The 14,035-nt window shown below is 38.9% G+C and overlaps 1 non-coding gene across 1 annotated transcript; it reads right to left on the bottom strand.

The window, feature by feature from the left end:
* Positions 1 to 9,799: 9,799 nt before the first annotated feature.
* Positions 9,800 to 9,906, bottom strand: Gm25453. The gene has a single exon (XR_003952704.1). It is a non-coding gene; the product is annotated as a U6 spliceosomal RNA (small nuclear RNA).
* Positions 9,907 to 14,035: the final 4,129 nt, after the last annotated feature.

The following is a 14,035-nucleotide window of genomic DNA, read 5'->3' as shown; positions in this document are numbered from 1 at the left end:
CTTTTGGGATAGCATTGGAAATGTAAATGAGGAAAATACACAATAAATTTTTTTTTAAAATGTCTTGATTTATGGATGTCTTTGTTCTGAAAAAGTGTAAAAATTTCATGAAATTGCTTCCACACTGGAAAGTAGAATTTTCGACAACCTAAATCTGTTACATAACCATGGTCATTCAAATGGTTCCAGAATAAACTATTTCTTTTTCGCTTTAAGAGGTGATCTGTGTATCTGGTTTTACAATCATTGAGGAGATCAGAATTAAGATTCTGGGCTATTTTCCTAATCCCAAATTAATGTGTATTTGAAATATATTCACACCTTACATATGTAACTATAGGAAAATGGATTATGGACTAGAAATTAGGATGATCAAATGCAACTCCTTTAGCAAACCACACCAGAGTTACGGCCTTTTTCATTCTTCTCCCTTTCAAAGATTTCTCTAAAGAATTATCAACTAGCAAAAAATTGTTATGAACAGACCCATGCTGTAGGTAATATACAGGAGAGACTGACTGGGAGAGGGACCAGGTGTGGAGGAAGAGAACAGGTGGAGACAAATGGAGCAGAACCCAGCAACCATGATGCAAACAGGTCTGAGGTCTTCACTTACTCATGAATGCTCATGAGAATCAGGGTGAGTGTTGGAATCTTCATGCTTGCCTGCCCCCTCCTGACTCATATATTAGCTCTCACAGTGTATCTCATTTTTGTGACATAATGCCTTCCTATTTTGTCATTCGATGTTGTTAGTTTTTTTCTCTCATTTAAGTTGCATTAAAATGAAATGAAAGAAGAGAAACATCTAGAATAAGTTTTATCTGCTATATGTTGTTTTCCTGCCACTGGTGCCTAAGGACAGTTTCTAATATCTGTTGAGAAGATGAATGACAAGCCTGAGTATTTGTTTCATTTTGTAGGCTGAAGAAATCATGTCTGGACTGCATAAACGAGGTAGCTCACAATCCCATTTGCCTGTTTCAATTTCTATGCTTGACTGTTGATCCAGGGTATGCAGTCTTCGTCTGAGTCAACGCTGATCCATGCTGAGATGTAACTATCTAGCAACAGAATGCAAGAAGGAAAATAGAAGTTCGATTTCCAAATTATTTTCCTGTCTCTCATTTATAAAACAAAATGAAAAGAAAGATTCAACTCCAATTACTTATATCTTCATATATTATTAAATAGAGAGACACCGTAGTATGAGACATGATTACTAGAGATGATTAATGAATGTAGCAGACCTTCAATTTAACTTAAATAAATGTAATTTACTCACAAAAATCCATTATTGTGGACAAAATAAAAATATTCCTGAAAGCTCATCAGTGAAAATAATGATCATTTTTTTTTCTTTCTTCTGTCTTTTTGCATCTGAGTTAATTTTTCTCTTTTTGTTTCTACCTTTTTTCCCGGTAGCCATATCAGTGTATTTAAAGCTACACTGATTGGAGATGCTCAGCTGCTAAGGCTTGTAAAGCTTGTGTTGCCTATTGGATTCTTGTAAGGGGAAATATGCTGCTACCAGTGTTTCACCAAACACTTCTAATTATGTTTCTCATCTTGGTAATATACAGGCAGATGTTTTATAACAATATAGTATATTTAATTACTTAAACTGTCAGTATAATATGTATAGTACCTTAAATTAATTAAACTACCAGTAGTGTTTGCAACGATATGACAATGTACATACACATGATCGCTTGGAAGTCTCATGACATGAATATTTGCTTTACCAAATAAGGAAATTTAACATTTTAAAACTTTTACTGGACTTTCTGATTTTTTAAAAATTACTGTAAAGTACTATTTTAAAACAATTGCTTTCTGGTGGGGGAGGTGGCAAAAGGACAGGAGGAGTGGAGAAGAATTGCAATCCCATTGGAAGAACAACATAGGCTGCCCTGACCACCCAGTTCTCCGAGAGACTAGACCACCAACCAAGGAGTGTATCTGGAGTGACCCATGGCTCCAGATACATATGTAGCAGAGGATGGCCTTGCCTGACAGCAGTGGGAGGGGAGGCATTTGGTCCCTGGGAGGTTTGATGCCCCAGCATAGGGGAATGCTAGAGCATTGGGAAAGTGTGGGTGGGTGGAAGAACACCCTCATACAGGCAAAGGGGAGAGGGAAGGACAGATATGGGGATAGGGAGTTGGTGGAGGGGTAGCAAGGAAATGAGATATCATTGGAAATGTAAATGAATGGAATGGTTGGTAAAAAAAAATAAAAATAAAAATAATGAAGAAAGTGCTTTTAGAAGTATGGTTAAGAGTTCATTTCTAATTGTCTCTTAAGTACCTTACTTTCAGGCTCTAGAGTGTTCTACTCACCCTTCCATCTCCAGAAGATCCATCCTATCCTTCCTTCCTTCCTTCCTTCCTTCCTTCCTTCCTTCCTTCCTTCCTCCCTCCCTCCCTCCCTCCCTCCCTCCCTCCCTTCCTTCCTTCCTTCCTTCCTTCCTTCCTTCCTTCCTTCCTTCTTTCCTTCCTTTATATTTGACATGCAGTCAGCATTTGACTTCTATTTTCTAGCACACGTTATCCAGCTTTCACCCATTCTTCTGTAAATTGTTGTAGCCTCCAAGTTTACAAGGCTTTTGTGGGGTGGATACCACCTTTATAAAAAGAAGTATATTCATTAGAGCTTACTCAGTTTAATCTGATAATTCTTCTTGCTCCAGGCTTGCTTCAATGTCCAGTTCTGTCCAAGAAAACAAACAAACAAACAAACAAGAATTGTTAGTCGTAAAATACTATCACTATTCCAGCAGTCCTAGAATAACTAGAGAAAGTAAGAAAATATAAAGATACCAGCCGGGTGGTGGTGGCATACGCCTTTAATCCCAGCACACTCAGGCAGGCAGATTTCTGAGTTCGAGGCCAGCCTGGTCTACAAAGTGAGTTCCAGGACAGCCAGGGCTATACAGAGAAACCCTGTCTTGAACAAAACAAAACAAAACAAAACAAAACAAAACAAAACAAAACAAACAAAAAAGAAACCATTGGAGAATTGGGTGGGAAGAATAATAAAAAGGAAAACAGCAGAAAGCAAATTGTCTGAAGGAGAAACTAGGAACAGTGTGAGGTTTAATTTGGGATTGAAAAAGAAGACAAACACAGAGGAAGGAAGACTAACATAAGAGTAAGAATGTCTGGTGAAGTCTTAAGGAGTCATATTATTATCTACATAAAATACCTACACTACTAGGAAGTCTTTGTATGTCTATATATTCATAGTGTAAATAAGTTTTCCCATCTGAGCTGGTGATGCTTCCCCAAGAGCTATAGACTAACAAAAATTCCAACAAATGTAAAAGAAATTCTCTGAGTTGTTGGTTAGGCTTGTCTAAGAGACTTACAAATACTATAGGATGTTGCTTTAACTTTAGTTGCCTGCAAGAGGTAAAAGGTAATTCCTTGTCATTAATGACATCACTCACTTCAGCCACAGGACCCAGAGGACTAATGATGGGTCAGTGCTGAAAGCTTCTTCCTTAAGGACATACATTCATGGTACCAGAAGATGCCATGCAAGCTTTCAAAGGAAGGGAGCAGCCAGTGCTCCTGCACACCTGCCATACCTATGAAGCACATCAACGATCGACAGCACACAGGATCTTTCATAAGGTTGTAATAGTAGCACACATGCCTTGGAAATAAGCAATAGTCGCCTAATGGAAACCAAGTAAGAAGAGAAAAATTGTGCCTGTTACATGCTTGGCATCAAAGAAGGCTGGTCCACTCCATGCTACAGAAGTAGCAGCGAAGCATAGAAATCTAGGGATTGCACAGTGTGAGTTCATAGGGCACTAATGAACATGGGATATTAGAACTCGTTGGAGTGAGCACAGAAGGACACAGGAAGCCAGGAAGAGGATCACGATGCCGATGGCAGAGGTGAAAACATCAGAACTCACTATGCAATTTATCCAGCTGCGCTATTTTTTTTCTGAACGGGGATCCATGGACAGCAGAGGATACTGTTCATCCAGAAGGGACTCCCCAATACCTCCTCAGCTAGAGCACTTGGTAATACTTTCTCAGGCATTTTCTCTGGGCTCTGCTGGTATTTAGTGCATACTGGTTGCATTAGCTTTCTGGAACTCCTGAGGAAAAAAATCAGACTAGATGATTTAGAACAAAGAGTCATAAAGAAATGCAATCATCTGGCAGTCTTGAGACTAGACCATGAAACCTGAGACATCTGGAGCAAGGGCTAAAATTTATGATACTCATGTTAAGATTTCAACATATATATCCTGTGCCATACTGTTCTACCCACAACGGTGAAAAAAAGATGAGAACATTTTAAAGACTTGAACTCAAGGTAGATGCTGACATTAGACTCTGAAGATCACAGATACAATCAGGGGTGGGCTGAAACGGGGCACTCAGCAACCATGTGGGAAATGTTTTCCTTAAGGAGGGGCCATGAAGTCAGTGAAACTACCCTCAGCCCTAGGCAAGACAAGATTATATGGAGTGATAGAAGTCACTCCCAGCAGGAACAGTCTAAGTTGGAGATGAACAAATTATCTGAGAGAATGAGCTACTGTGGGGCCAGACACTCTAAATGGTTTGCACATTCAAATGTCAAAATGATAGCTTGTTACACAAAGTGCTTGTCTTTCCACAATGAGGACCTGAGTTTGGTCCCCTGATTTCATTTAAAAAGGGCTGTTCATGTCCTTGTAATGCCAGCACTATAAAACAAAGACAGTTGGATCACTGGGAATCATTGGCCTTTCACCTTGGCCTGTGTGGTAAGCTTCAGGTCACTAAGATTCACTATCTCAAAATGAGAAGGGAGGGATGGGGAGGGCAAGGGAGAGGGAGAGGGAATGAGAGAGAGTGGCTTGGAACAAAAATGAGTGTGGGCCATATCTGAGGAATGAGTGACACAAGAGAGTTTATGGCCTCCATGTAGACCTAGACCTGGAAACACATGTGTATCCACACACACCTTCACAGGGGTCAGACTTCTGTGAGAACACAAAGCAACACAGGGTAGTTCTCAGCCATGGCTGTCTACAAGCACACAGGTGTAGTAGATAGAAATCCAGCAGTGTCATCACAGCAGCCAGACTAAGTACAGCTTTTCCTTTCCTTGTATCAGCTAAACACAGAGTTAATTTAGAAAGAGGAACATTTGATTTCATTGGTATCTATTACTTTTTCTAATGTTCTGTTTATTTTGACCAAACCACAATCTCTTTGATTAAGATAAGCTGCAAACAGATCCTTTCCATATTATATAATTCTAATTAAATGCAGTTAATTGAGAAACTGAAGGGAGTTTTTATTTGGCAGGTTTTATGAGTAGAGCATTTTAATTAAGTAGAACTTCCAAGGGATATTGATAATAGTGTTTGGTTTTAAATTGAGAATATAATCTCTTCACCCCACGAGAATGAAAGCTCACAGAGGCTATATTTCTTTTTTCATTAAGGAACAACCATGTTGACTCTGTTTAGAAGACATTTCAATGCACCGGGTGATGGGGATGCTTTAGTCATTAGCCTCTGACGTCACAGGACGATTTCTGGCAGGAATAGGTAGAAAGCTTGTGAGGGCTGGAAGGTTTTAATGGTCAACAAACCTTTCAAGCTACAAAACCATCTGCTGGATTCTAAATCAGCCCTGGCTGATGGGAACCACAAAATTCATCATAAAAGTTCTCAGCTACTGGGTGTGCATTATTTTGCTGGCTAGTTATGTGTATGCTCATCTCTAATCTAAGAGTTAATTAAAACTAATATTACGCAATCAGCTGGTTATTTTTATTTTCACAAAGTGAAGAAAATCTGTAGGTGTAATGTAATGCATCTCCCTAGCACACTGTCTTTTATGTTAAAGACATTGCTGAAATAAGGCCCACTCACTTTGTCCTGCCACCATTATGAGTATGTCTTAGTTTCACTTTCCCATTGCTGTAATGCATTGTCTAATAAAAGCAACTTTGGCTCAGAGTTCAAACATGCAGTCCATTCTGGCACAGAAGCCACGTTGCGAGACAGCTGTTCTCAGCCACAATCAGGAAGCAATGAATTATGAATGCCTGGTGCTCTTCAGAACCTTATCTCCACAAACTGTCCCACCTCAGTCAAACCAAGTAAGGTAATCCACCATTGAAACGCCCAGAGATCTGTCCCTCAGCTGGTTCTGATTATTATGTTGAAAGTAAATATTAGTCATTGCAGTGTGGTGAGTAGATGTCCCAACCCTTGGGACAGTCGAACAGGGACTTGAGGGGCACCTGGAAGAGAATAGGGGTCAAGAAACACAAAGAATGACAGCAGGACAAGGCCCTATTCGAGCTGACAAATTTTTATTTTTCCCACACAGGTTATATACCCATAAGAGCAGGAAGGGGGTGGAAGGGTGTTGCTTTGTCTCTGGGTAATACACCTGTTCCTAAGAACAGAATATTTACTGGGTAAACAGTTCAGCAGGAAGATCAGAACAGAAAGGGTTATTAGGCACCTATCCACAAGATTTATAGCTATTTATTCTCTCTTGACTTCAGGATCTATGTCTATTTGTACTCAGCTGGGCTAGTACTATCCACAGAGGCCAAGACTTTGTAAGTAAGCACCTATGGCTGACAAGGCAGTTAACATTCAAACAGGGTCGCTCCCAACAAGTAGATGCCCACTGGAAGTGAGGATAATAAAATACAGATAAAAATAAAAAGGAAGGTGGAATACTGGAGAAGAAATGTGAGACCATAGTGATGAGAAGATGAAACACTGGCAGAGGACTTAACCCAAAGGAAGGACATGTGAAACACAAGGCGCACATGCAAAATCTTCCAATCCACACATGAAATCATATATGTGACATGAAGGGATCAAAGAGAAATACTCATGGTTAAAGGCTTCAGTGGTGATGGAGGAATTGTGGTTTAGAAAAGATGGGGGGAATTAGCCAAAACTATTAATATACAAAGAAGCCAATGGGAAAAAAATCACTATTTTGTAAGCTAATTTTACGTGTATAGAAGATTTATATATATAATATGTATTCATGGAATATAGATGGAGATTTTTAAAAGTGTACAAGTGTGAACAACACTATTTCTAGAAGACATAGATTATTAAAAATAAAATCCCAGTGCCTTGCCCTGGATGTAACCCTATAACCCTATATATTGGTCAGGAAGGCTATATCAATAACCCAGACAATACAAGTTACTGCTCTCACTTCTGCTTCTCTACCATAACTACATAGAAAGGTCATATTGCTGAAGACGTTGATCAATTTGGATTCTGGGCATGAAGAAACTAATCTTGAACTGACCAGGAAACTATCTTTGCTGGCTAGCTTTCATAGTGCCAGAAGGCTGATGAAGTAGTCATCAATGGTCTAACCCAGTGCTGGGCCCTGTCAACAGTAGCACTGACCTGTAGACAAGACAGACGATGGTGGCATAATGGCTTGTAGATAAACAACTGTTTTCTAATTGAATAAAAAGTCTTCTCTTCAGAAAGGATTTAATGTCTGATATGGTATGTGGTCAACCTGGTCATATCCTATGGTAGGCAAATCTATATGGGGAAACCTATTGCTGTTTTGCTAAATAGTTATACTATAAAACTGAATTCTACATATTTATGTTTAGGTCATACATGCTCTGGACCTTGGTTAAAAATTTTTTTATTACAGTGGCTAAGTATTTATTCAGAGACATGTAACTGGTTGAAGTGTAAATGTATATGTAACAGTGAATGCCCAGTTGTCAGTGGGTCATTATCAACTTCCAACATCCAAGGATAGGGAAATTTGCTGAAGAGAGTAAATATAAGAACCAACTGATGGGGAGAAAAATCTGCAGATTCTGAGTTTTGGACGTGGGGTGAATGTTGCACCCATCATCTTAAAACAAAACAAAACAAAACAAAACAAAAAACCAAGGTTTAATTAACTAAGAACTGAATAAGAAGAAGCCATTAAATATTCTAGTATGTCTGGGACCTTGGAGGCTTGGACTCAATCAGATAAAGTATTGGCAATTGATGACTGTACAGGAATGTGGATACTGGTAGGTTGCTCATACCGCAGTGCATAGCCATGCACTCCTGTGCATACAGGAAATACTAATTGGAAGTCAAGAGCCATTAACAGTCACGAAACCCACAAACAACAAATATAGGCCATGAAAAAAGAGTGGGAAAAGAGATGGCAAACACTAAAGAAAGTTGAAGTAAGGAAATGGTGGATGGTTATGATCAAGATCTATTGTATCAATGCACTCAATGTTCAAATGTAAAATACCTAAAAAGATTAGAAAAGACAAGGAATTTAGTCATGACAGACTCAGAATTAAAGGTGAAGTTGTAGCAGAGGACATAATCCTTTACTCAGAATTTTTAGATACAGAAAAAGAGAGATAAAATATTTAAACAAGTACTGTCTCAGAAACTAAGTAAGGAAAATGAATCCTAATGATATGCTCCTAGATTGATGCTTACCCCAATTGTCATCAGATAGGCTTCACCCAGCAATTGATGGAAATCGATGCAGAAATGCACAGACAAACACTATTCAGAGCTCTGGGAATCCTACAAAGGAGGAGAAGGAAAGATTGTAGGAAACAAAAGGGGTCAAGGAGACCATGAGAAAACCCACAGAATCAACTAACCAGGGCTCATAGGGATAGGGGTTGAGTCAACAATCAGGGAGCCTGCATGGGTCTAACCTAGGTCTTCTGGTTATATAATAGTTATGTAGCTTGGTCTTCCTATGGGATTTCTAACAGTGGGAGTAGGAGCTGTTTCTGGCTCTTTTGCTTGTTTTTGGGAAACTTTTCCTCCTACCAAGTTACACCATCCAGTTTTAGTAGGAGAGAAAGTGCCTAGTCTTTCTGCAATTTGATATGGCATGTTTGGTTGACATTCTGTGGGATACCTGTCCTTTTCTGAAGAGAAATGGAGGGCAAATGGGTGAAGTAGGAGGGGGAAGAGACTAGGAGGAGAATAGAAAAGAAATACGTGGCTGGGATGTACTGTATAAGAGAAGAATAAATAAAAAATAATAAAAAAAATTTAAAAAGAAAAAGTCAAAACAGGTAACTGTTTTCTGAATCAACAAGGTATATCTTTTTTTTTTTCTATTGACTCCTTTATTTATTTACATTTCAAACGTCCCTTTTTCTGGTCTCCCTTCCACAACCCCCCCCCCCCCATCACATCCCCTTTCCCCTTTGCCTCTAAAAGGGTATTCCCCCACCTACCCACCCATTCCTGACTCACCCCTTTAGTAGCCCCTTTTTCTCGGGCAACCTGCCTCTAAAGGATCAAGTGCCTCCTCCCCCACCACTGATGCCAGATAAGGCAACCCTCTGCTACATACGTAGTGGGAGCCATGGACCAGCCCACATATATTCTTTTTTTTTTTAATCTATTTTATTGGATATTTTTTATTTACATTTAAAATGTTATCACCTTTTCTGGTTCCCCTTTAGAAACTCCCTATTCCATGCCCCTCTGCTTGCTTCTATGAAGGTGCACTCCCACCCACCAACACTCACTTCTCTGCCCTGGCATTCTCCTACACTGAAGCACTAAGCCTTCACAGGACCAAGGGTCTCTCCTCCCATTGATGCCTGACGAGGCCATACTCTGTTATATATGTGGCTGGAGTCTTGGGTTGCTCCATGTGTACTATTTGGTTAATGATTTAGTCCCTGGGAATTCTGGGGGGGTCTGGATGGTGGATATAGTTATTCTTCCTATGGGGTTGCAATCCCCTTCAGCTCCTTAAGTCCGTCCATTGGGGTCCCGAGGGTTAAAAATATGGAACGCTTCACGAATTTGCATGTCATCCTTGCATAGGGGCCATGCTAATCTTCTCTGTATTGTTTCAATTTTAGTATATGTGCTGCCGAAGCGAGCACAACAAGGTATATCTTAATTTACAAACATTTATTTACATAAAATGTCACTGACATATCGTGGAGTTGTAGAAAGACCAACTCCACAAAGGCCAAGTATTATTTTATATCCCTCTTTTCATTTTTTTCTGAGATGAATACTTAAGATGTAAGACATTATTAATAATTTCAATGTAGGAAAATTACTTTTTGTACATTCTGTTTTATATAGTTTGACAGTGAAGTCAAATCATGTTTCTATGAGTGTATATTCAGTGAAAATTATTCTCTGTAATGTTACCTTTTAGTATATTACAAGCAAAGAGGCAAGGGCAAGTTCCATGCTGTAGCTATGGATACAGTGGAGTTTCAAACACAGTAGCAAATGTTGTTTGAATGTGAAGCAAATTTATCTTCAAAGAATGTAGCAACTTCACAATTCCCTGAGCTTCTGACAAAAATGTTACTGTGCAAATATTGATAATTAAATTCAATATACTCCTTAGGCTTTTACCAGTGTTCCAAAAGGCTCCTGGGACAACGCTATGCCAGTTATGAAGACGATAACATACATTTTGACTGAAAGGTCAAGGTGATTGAACTATATGTCGTTTATATGAATATTTAAAATTTATTATTTGCAATTTATATTTCTATTGAGTAGTTCAGATCTAATTGTTTTTGTTCATCCCTTCAAAAACACTTCCAAAGTTCCACAAGTTTGACTCATAACAAAATTTCATATGTTTACCTTGTTATACATGGCTTATACTTAAAAATTAGGATATCAGTGTAATTTGAAGAGTATCTAGCTCTAATAATTGATATATTAATTCTCATGGACATATGCCCCTCCATCTGCCCCTCCCCACACCCAACCCCCACTCCTCTTCACCCCTCTCCCATCTAGTTCCCTCCCTCCAACTGCATTCCAGGGCTATTTCATTACCACGTCCAATGAGATTCAAGGGTCCTTGCTTGTGCCTCCTTCCAATTCTGGCTCTGTGGGTCTGTGAAGTGTAGCACGGGTATCCTGTGGTTTATGGCTAATATCCACATATAAGTGAATACATATCATGCAGCATGTCCTTTGGGGAATGGGTTACCTCACTCAGGAAAATATCCTTCATCTCCATCCATTTGCCTGCAAAATTCATGAGGTCCTTGTTTTTCATAGCTGAATTGTATTCTATTGGTAGATGTACCTTTCTTTTTTCAATCCATTCTTTAATTGAGAGACATCAAGATTGTTTCCAGCTTCTGGCTATAACAAATAGAGCAGCTATAAAATAGTTGACCAAGTATCTTCATGGGATGGTGGAGCATCTGCAACTTATGGGGCGATAGGAGTCATCTCCAGGAAGAGACTGAGACCTAGGGTAGGGGAGGTACCCAAGGATCAATTGGACATTCTTAACAGCACTGGGGACATGGAGCCTGAGGAGGCTGCTTCCTCTGGCCAGGCATGAATGCCCGGGAAGTGATAGGGACACTAACCCACCCACAAAACTTTTGACCCAAAAATTACCCTCTCTAAGAAGAAATGCGGGGGTTAGGGATGGATCAGAGACTGAGGGAATGGCCAACGAATAACTGGCCAAACTTCTAGCCAATCCCATGGCCAAGCAACAATCCCTGACACTACTAATGGCACTCTGTTATGCTTGAAGACAGGAATCTGGCATGGCTGTCCTCTGAGAGGCTCCACCTACCAACTGACTCAAAAAGATGTAGACACCCACAGCCTAACAGTTGATGGAGCTTAGGGACTCTGATGGTAGAATTGGAAGAAGGATTGCAGCTCCTAAGGAGATAGCAAATCCACAGGAAGACCAACAGAATCAACTAAACTGGATGCTTGGGGCTCTCAGAGACTGGACCACCAATCAAAGAAAATGTATGGGCTGGACCTAGGCCTCCCCACATGAATTTAGCAGATGTGCAGCTAGGTCTTCATGTGGGTCCCAAAAAACTGAAGCAGGGTTTATACCAAAAGCTGTTGCCTGTAAATGGTATATGTTCTTTAGCTGGACCACCTTGTCTGGACTCAGTGGGAAAGGAAGCACTTAGCCTCACAGAGACTTGATATGTCAGGGTTGGAGGATCTGCAAGGCAGGCTCCACCCACTCAGAGGAGAAGTAGAGACGGTATGAGGAAATGGTTGTTTGAGGGTGACCCGGAGGGAGGCAGAAAGCAGGATTTAAAGTGAATATGTAAATAAATAAATAAATAAATAAATAAATAAATAAATATAATCAGCATATTTAGATAGCAATAATTGTTATTGTATTATTCATGATTCAAAACCTGCAATAGGTAAAATTGACATTATTTTCCTCAGAATGAACAGAGAGTTGCAGGGTATATAGACAAAAGAATCTAAGTCAGACTACCACAATGCTATGTGGACACATGTGTTTACTTTTATTGCACTATTAGAAGTAGCAAAGATATAGAAGCAGCCTATGCATCTAACACTGAATAAATGGATAAATAAATGTGGTTATGGATACAAGGGAGTGTGCATACTCAGCTATAAAGAATCATAATATTCTATAAAATTTTTGTAATATAAATATCCCCATCTCCAAAGAAACACATTTGCAATCTACCAATAGTCATCTAAGTATTAATAAGAGTACAATTTAGCATCATTAAACTATTAAGTGTTGGATATGATCGCCATATTTTGTATGTATCACAAACATAAAATTGAGTACATTTGGAATAAAATATATCTAGATGACACCAAAAGTCCTTGTTGGGAGATCCTTCTGCAATGGAACCTTGAGTGACATTTTTCCTTAGAGAAGGCACACAAGGAGAGGATAAAGATACAGAAGATGGAATCAGAGATTGGAGGGTAGATACAAAGAAAGAAAATGGAGTCAGAGACTGGAGGGTAGATACAAAGAAACAAAATGGATTATTATTAATCAATATTAATAACATTAATTAACATAAATATCAATTAATATTAATTAATATTCACAATGATTGATATGATTAATTATACAATATAGATAAATTATCATATACAAATTCATACAAGCTGTACACTTTCATTAAATACTGATGAAAGTTGCAAGTATTTACTTTACAGGTGTTTGTGTAATGACTATGTTTAAATGAACCAGACTTTAGTCATTATTGTTCAGAATAGAGCTTGTTTTCATCCTTTGTTTAGGCTCCCGGTTTACAACCGAGACACGTCTTCATTTTTTAAAGGATGTCAGCTACCAGTGTAGCATTTATTAGCCTTATGAGATATAAGAGTAAATTTTAGGAGAGAAACACATGCTCACTAGCACAAAGGAGTTCCAAGCTGTCCCAGTATCCCTGGTCACGATCAGACATTTTCAGTCACAAATTTATCTTCCATGACTGAAAATACTTAAAAGAGAATTTTTAAAAATAGTATGAATAGTATTTCAAAGTACTAGGAAGGTCAGTTTATAAATAGATGCTTTTCAGAATCATATCTAGCTACTTTCCTCTGCAAAGAGCAAGGTATTAAAGAATGTGTTATATGTTCATCTGTACTTTGAACATATTGCACACACACATTGTCTTCAAACAATATGCAATTCACATCATTGAACAACTTCCCCTATTCTTCGGTTCGTTTAAAATTTAGATACACAGAAAGGAGTGTGATCTTCTTTCTATTGCTCTGCCCTCCCTCCTCATGTGTCTGGCCATTCCTAATTTGTCCAAATGGGAAATATTTGAAGAAAGGGCTTACCTACACGATCTCTCATATTTCAAACCATGTTTTAGAACAAGGAACTGGCGCCACTTATTCATCTTCCCCTGATAGCTGAGTGCTCCATGGATTCATCTCCATGCATATCTATTCTTTTTAGGTAAGTGTGGTCAGTCTGTTGTGAACTCCTGAGCTGTGCTTCACTGCACCCACATCTAAGAGACTCCTGTGGCTCTCATGACACACTTAGAACATTCATTAATGTCTTCACACAGTCCTAATGTATGTGTCTAATAAGTCCAACCCATGACAAAGCCCTTCTATTGCTTTCCTCCTGTGTGATCAGAGGCCATTCTTTGACATGCTATCATCTCAGAATCCAAATCACTAGAGGAAAATGAAACAGACTGCAACAATTTAACTGATTTCAAAATCAAGTAAAGAATA

The sequence above is a fragment of the Mus musculus genome, chromosome 18 (genome assembly GCF_000001635.26).
Source record: "Mus musculus strain C57BL/6J chromosome 18, GRCm38.p6 C57BL/6J".
Lineage (NCBI taxonomy): Eukaryota > Metazoa > Chordata > Mammalia > Rodentia > Muridae > Mus > Mus musculus.
The sequence above is the reverse complement of the archived record's forward strand: the minus strand, read 5'-3'. Positions and strand labels throughout refer to the sequence as shown.